The following is a 7005-nucleotide window of genomic DNA, read 5'->3' as shown; positions in this document are numbered from 1 at the left end:
TCTAGCTATCTTATTTATTTATTTATTTATATGTCTGTATTTGGAGTAAGTGGGATAGGTAGGCCATGAGTAGACTTTATTCACGCGACACACACTTATGAAGCAGCTCTACTGGGTGTAAGATACTGCGAAAGACACACAGATGAATCGTCAAAGGACTCTCGCTTAAGAGACCGGAAGTCCTCTCCCAGGAACTGTAACTTGTAGTAAGCATTTTTCAGAGCTGTGCTCACGTCCGTACAACTCTCTCGTCTTCCGGAAAAGTTGGTCACAGACATGCAGCGGGCTGCCTAATTCTGGATGAGAACAAGAGTGAGATTGAATTGACTGGCCCTTTAACAAATGTGGTGAACTAGATTTCCAGTTTACCAACAGCCAAGCCAAAGGCTTCCAGAAGGCATAAGTCAGCTCTCCAATCTGTATTGATCTTTTTGTGTGTTTCTATTAGAAGAAAAAAAAAAAAAACCCAGTCCAACTGCTGTGAGGAAGCCAAAATTGCAATCAGCTAGTCAGATGAAGCTTTCACCTCTGAACCGAGGGCTCCCATTCACCTGCACGTTTCCTCCAGGGCACTTGGCTCATTCGGCATTTCACAGCTGTATTTTCCTCTCCGTTGGGTCATCTCTCTTTCTAGTCATCAGTGGCAAAGTGGGATAAAATACCTTTGTTGTTATCTGAGGTTCAGCACCACAACTAAGATTTCTCTTTTTAAAAACTAGGTAGCCATTGCATGATCAAGAGACAAGTGGCAGATATGACTAAGAATTCATATTGCCAATAGGTATCATAAATTGTAGTAAGAAAATCCAAGAGCGAATATCTTGTGTTATCAGCTTCTCAGGTTTGATCACTAAAATAGCAGTGTCTTTTTGTCCTTCTAAACATGGGTGGCATTTTTCTTAAAGTAACAACCAACCTAATATATATATATATATTAGAAGAATAATCCATGTAGCGGATGATACAATTTTAGTCTCTTATTTCTGAGCTGTTGGAGCCATTTAAGCAGCTGGCCCATGGGTGGACCCCTTAGAACAAATTTGAAGACCTTACAGGGAGATACATCTTAACCAAGTCTGCACAATCTTTTTGACTATGAGGGTCGCTAGGATGATGAATCAAAACTTCACATGATTTAAATGTTTGTTTAAACATAATTTAAGCATAATAAACTGCACCTCTCTATACTATTTGAAGATGTGTCATGTGGCAGGGTCTCTCTTGACAAAGGCAGCCAGGAAGTGACTCTCTACTCCCTAGCAACTGCATTTTCAAATTGCTCTTTTCTGCTCAATAAAGGTTAAAAAGGAAGTGAAACCTTTTGTACTCTTCTGCACAGCTCTTTTCCCAGACAGAGCAGAAACGCCTGCCCATACTTTCTTCTAAGGACTTGCTAAGAAAGCGTTGAAAATAGCGGGCAAGAAGTGTTTTTGTTTTGCTGGCCGTTCTTTGGCTATGCAATGAAAACAAAAAGATGACATTGAATTTGGCGGTTGAAACTGCAGCACCGTTGTTTCTGTGATGACTGGCTTGACAAGCCCACAGTATTCTAGGAGCATGAGCCTGTCCCAAGAGCCAACTCAGCCATTTCTCAAGATTGAAAGGACTGGGGCCCTTCAGTAGTGTTTCCTTTTCATGACCTTTAGAGCAACGAGCTGGGCAGAAATACATGCAAATAAAAACCAGGAACCCCAGAGAGCAACCAAATCATTTCCAGACAGACTGATAATGAACTTCAAGCCTTCAGCTCAAATATCATTGATTTAAATCAATTTGTTCTAGCTCTTTTATGAGGATAAATACACAAACTTACATTATTAGAATTCTCTCTGCACTAATACTGGCATGCGATTTTTTTTTTTAAAAGGCAGAGTGATGGTTTGTTTGTTTTTTAAATCTAGCATTTACATCTCAGTAAAGTCGGCAGGATGGGGGGTAGCGAATCTAGCATTGAATGAAAACACATAAAATACTTTCGGATTTCCATTCCCTGGTTTCGAAGGTCCCCCCGCCCCACCACCACTTTATTACCATAAAGGTTTTAAATTTAAGCCAGGTGTGAGCTCTGAAGGAGAAGGAAGCTGCATTTTATGTGCTTTTGTGTCCAGACAACCAGAAATGGTAGTGTCAGCATCTGTGGTATGCAAGAATCTTCATCCTCCTTATCCTTCTGTTCTTCTAATCTATCTTTCTAATTCTTCTATGTAGGATAAGAGATTTGAATCATGAGTTCCTGGGTCAGTGGTCCTGAGGGTACTGCTGGGATTATACTAAGGAGAAGTTTAGACAGATGCTACTTTATCTCTAAAGTCTTCCTTTTTCTTTGTTCCATGTGCCAAGAGATCTATTGAGAAAATCTGCCCTGAGCTACCCCAGAGGCTTAGCAGCCTTACTTCTTTCTCACTTCTTGTTAATCATTTGCATTTCTATGGCCTATTATAGCTAAACATTTCAAAGAACCTCATAAAAGGTGAGAATTTAATTGAACCATACTTCTCTGTCTCCAGGATGAATATGACAACATTTTGCTCATTTCAGAGCTGGAAGATTAAGGCCCAAAAGTTGCAAAGATATTTCTCTTTCCGAATTTTGTGTATATATATATGGTATGTGAATAAATTGCCCAGCACAGTAGTGCTGATTTTTTTTTTTTTTTTCCCCGTTTGGGTTGGAAACAATCCCTTTGCAGTGATTTTGATGATTCTTTCTCCAGCCCTTAGCTTTAACTTAGTCACAAGTTCCATTAACTGAACTGCCATTATAAAACCGATAGAAACATCTACCTCTGTGTTGTGGAAGCCAGAAAGAAATTGGCTAAAGAATTAATATCCTCCTTTTCAAGGACTTTCATGATCTTTCTCCTCTATGAAAGTCCCTTGATCTCTCCTTGTCTGAGTTTTCTATTTATATTGCTATATCAATGGTTCTAAACTTTATTAAAAATTTTTTGTGGCCTTCCATAAGATACTATAGTTATTTTTCGGAATTTTGAAATTTACTACAAAGAGAAAGGTATTCTAGCTAAAGAATTGCGTTCATTTGAGTGAGAAAATACATATTTGCTATGGAATCTTTCATCCCTGCCTTAGCTCTGTGAGCCCAGGGGAGCTGGGCCCGCGGTGACCAATCTCTCTACTTGTTTTCACGCAGCCATTTGAGTGCTTCCTTGCCTGGTTTTCTAATTGCTTCTCAGCGTTTAGTTTTCAAGGATGAGAACTAGGCCATCTTTTTATCTCTCACAGGCTGGCAACACAGTACTGCTTCAGAGACTGGTTGTTAACATGTTGCTCTCTGTCCATTCTCTAGATTCTCTTTTTGCCTAGGAAGAGACACTGCGTGACCTTTCGAACAAATCTCTGGTTGCCGCAACTTGTTTTATATTTTAGTGTAAAGTAAAGGGCCTTTACCCTCCGTCTAGTAAGAATCTGACCAAACATCTGCGGATTAACAGTTTCCATCTTTGCTGACTTTGTCTTTTGAAGCTCGTTTTGCTTTTTTTTTTCTCACTGTCACAGGGCCTTTCAGTTTTCTGCTGAGCAAAAAGGTTCCAAAGACCTAATTCCTCCGGAGAGGAACCTTAGGGCCACTTGGCTGGATGGATAAAGGGTCCAGGCCTGACCCTTTGGCTGCTGGAATAGTTGAGTGAATAAAATGGCCCCCTTAACCACCTTTTCTACCTGTACTTTAGTCTTGGTTGCAGAATTGGTTGTTTCTAATGTCTTTTCATCATTGTCTTTACAATGATCTTATCGAAAGTTATCCTAAAAATTGTTGAAAAGATTCCATTATTATTTAGCACAGAGCTAACCTTTGGGTTCCTTCGTGACTATTGCTTTGCTCTTAACATGTGGCTGGTATGGACTTGTTTTGAAAATCCTGATACTGGAACACATCCTCCCCTAGTAAAGTCACCTACACCTCCCACATGGGCTGGTTTGAAGCAGCTTCTTTATCTAATTGGCAATGACCCCAGAACTTTACCTCCACCATGAAAATTCCCCAGTTTACTCAGCTCCCAAACCTCATTATTTCTTCAATTATTTAGGTTGCTGGATGTTGAACGTGAATCACCTGAACTGTAGCTGCATAGAATTGCTTGGGACCTACATGAGTCTCTCTGTGTAAGAACTACTAAGAGCTCTTCATTGGGTCTAGAAACCGGCTTATGTTGCCTTCTTCAAAAATAAGTGGAAAGCTTCTTCATTTTAAATAATGTGCAGGGATTTGCCATTGGCTCTAGTTTATTTTTTAATTGCGTGGTTCTCTGATGTCGGGGATTCAAATTCAGGCATATGATGGGAGCTGCAGCCAAGTTGTATGAGTCTGCTCTTGGCTTCTAATTAGCCATGTGACTTTGGGCAGATCACTCTCTCTGGCTTTGATTTTCTCATTTGCAAAATGATGTAATTGGATCAGGTTCTTTCCAGGCCTCTTTCTGGTCCTTTCCACCTCTAAAGGTCTGTGATAAGTAGGTCAGCCACGTCATCATGGGTTCCAGCGCAGCACCCTAATGCCTAGTGCATTCCTTGCACGCACACACATCTCCATGTAGGGCTCCCTGGTTTTTAAAGAAGGGCAAATGGAAAAGGAGACCTGAAACCCACATACTTTCAGTTCTGACTTAGTGAGTTTTGAATTTAAATGCTTTCGCATATGAAACAGTGAGTGGGCAGAAGAATCCTACAAAGAGAGTCCCGAGGCTGGATGAGCAACACACAACCCCTTTCTATCGATGAGTCGCGTTTGGAACTAAAACACATCACTGCTCAAAGCCAAAAAAAGAAAAAAATAAGAATAAGCAAAAGAAAAAAGAGAACCCACCACACCACGTGAGAGGCACTGCTGAACAAAGAGAAATAGAACATGGTGGCATGTGTATCCACGTAGGCTCTTGGCCAACCCACCTACTTCTAATGCTGCTACACCTATATATATCAGGATGGTTTCTGGGGTGGAGGACTTTACTTCCAGTCTCGAGAGTTAAAAAAAAACATAAAAACAAAAAACAAAAAAACGAAAAAAGCAGTGCTAAGAGGGAAAACTGCTGGGACCGATGCTACATGCTGTGGCATCTTCCAAGTAGCTCTGCAGGATGAATAACACTTGAGTTGAGATGTGTGACGATGTTGGGACCAAGAATGGCGAATGATAGTGTATCACCATCGCTTCCTACTGCTTCCTACAGGCAGAGATCCCTGTTATTAAGGGATATGAGCACGGCGTAGATCATGTTTGCAACTTTTACATTTATTTGAGTCCTGACTAACAAATGAGTTCCAGGCAAATGATTATCTGCATGATTTTTTATAGAATTTTGATATACCGGTCCTTAAATAAAATATAAAAACCAGTCAGGAAGTGAGGGAGTTCTGAAATGTTGCTTGGGAGTGTCGAGAGAAGATGGAGAGAAATTCTAAGGATTTAAATAGGAAGAACTAGTGAGGAAAAACATATGACACTATTACATTGGAATTTTTCCTTTTTTGGCTATTCCTGAATTTCCATAGTTATAAGCATTCATCTTAAGCTATTCCTCTGATATTTTTACGTCTTAGAAAAATGAAGAGTTCATAACAGACAACAGCTTGTAGGCCTGGAGCATTTGTAACTGGCTCTTTGAAAGACGTTAACTTATCTGCCCAGCAGTGACTTTTGAAGCTTTCCTTGATTTTTTTTTTTTTTTTTTTTTTTTTTGGGCGGGGAGGGGAGGCAAATTACTTTTTCTGTTTAAATACTGGAACTCCTGGAGAACATCTGTTTCTCAGAGAATGATAAATAAGGAAAAGAGATATACATATAATGTTTTAAAATACATCATCAGTTCTGTGAAGGTATCTAAAGAAAACATGACATACAGGTTTGTGGGGAAGTGTTCCAGGGAAGTCAGACCTTGAGGAGAAAATAACATAATGTTATTAATGTTAAATAAATGAGAATTGAAAGTCATGCTGATTTTCTTCTTAGGCTTAGAACATTTGGGGAACCATTTAAACATAAATACTCAAGGTTCTCCTAAAGGATGTTAATGATGGGAAAGACTGATTTCTCTGTATGCCTGGGCCTGTCCCAAATCTTGGAGGTATACAGTGGCTAAAATGTACAGAGTTCCTGTCCCCAAGGGGCTTGCATTCTAGTGAAGGGTCACTGACAAAAAACAGACAAACCCCAAAACAAAGAAATATATAATATGTCAGACATATTGACAAATGCTTTGGAGGAAAGTAAAATAGGGTAAAGGCAATGGAGAGAGCGTGGGAGGGTGGGGATCCGTGCCATTTGACAGAAATTATGATCATAGAGATCGTTAAGTCTAATCACCATTCTCCCTCTGCACAGATGAAATAGCTGAAGCATTGAGAGTTGACCCAAGGTCCCCAGTTGCTTAGTGGCCCCTTGGGAATAAAGCCCAGCTCTCATGGCCCAAGGCAGTACTGTTGCCTCTTGCCTTCACCCTAGGCTTGCCCACTGTTGGAAATAAGTGGCTGCCACCAGATTTTGAGGTCTATCATGTCTACGCTTTGTAATCAGTTTATATTTATTCTCTCATCAGCACAAAATGAACTGTGCGACGCTGTTCCATATCAACTTACGCCAGTGGGAGAGATACTTAAGATTTAGAACAGGTTAATTTGCTAGTGGTCACGTGGGAGTTGTCAAGCGTTGACCCGACCAACTGTGTGGTCGATAAGCATTGATGACGCTACTCATCACTCCTTACCGTGACCTGACATGTTCAGGAGTAGAGCCCTGCTTCTCTGAGTCTGGTGTGCACAGGGGTCAGCTGGGAATGGTGTGGCAGTGCGGATTCTGATGCACGAGGTCTGCGGGCGGCTGAGACTCCGCATCTTCAGCAAGCTCCCATGGGAGCCGATGCTGCCAGTCCAGGGTCCACACTTTGAGTAGCGAGGGTCCGGGCGCCTCTGCTCCAGTTTGCTCAGCACAATTGAGAAAGAAACCTCCCAGTTAAAGCTTGCATTTTTCTCTCTTCATTTGCCCATTGCCCTA

The sequence above is a fragment of the Pteropus medius genome, unplaced genomic scaffold (genome assembly GCF_902729225.1).
Source record: "Pteropus medius unplaced genomic scaffold, Ma_sr-lr_union100, whole genome shotgun sequence".
Lineage (NCBI taxonomy): Eukaryota > Metazoa > Chordata > Mammalia > Chiroptera > Pteropodidae > Pteropus > Pteropus medius.
The sequence above is the reverse complement of the archived record's forward strand: the minus strand, read 5'-3'. Positions refer to the sequence as shown.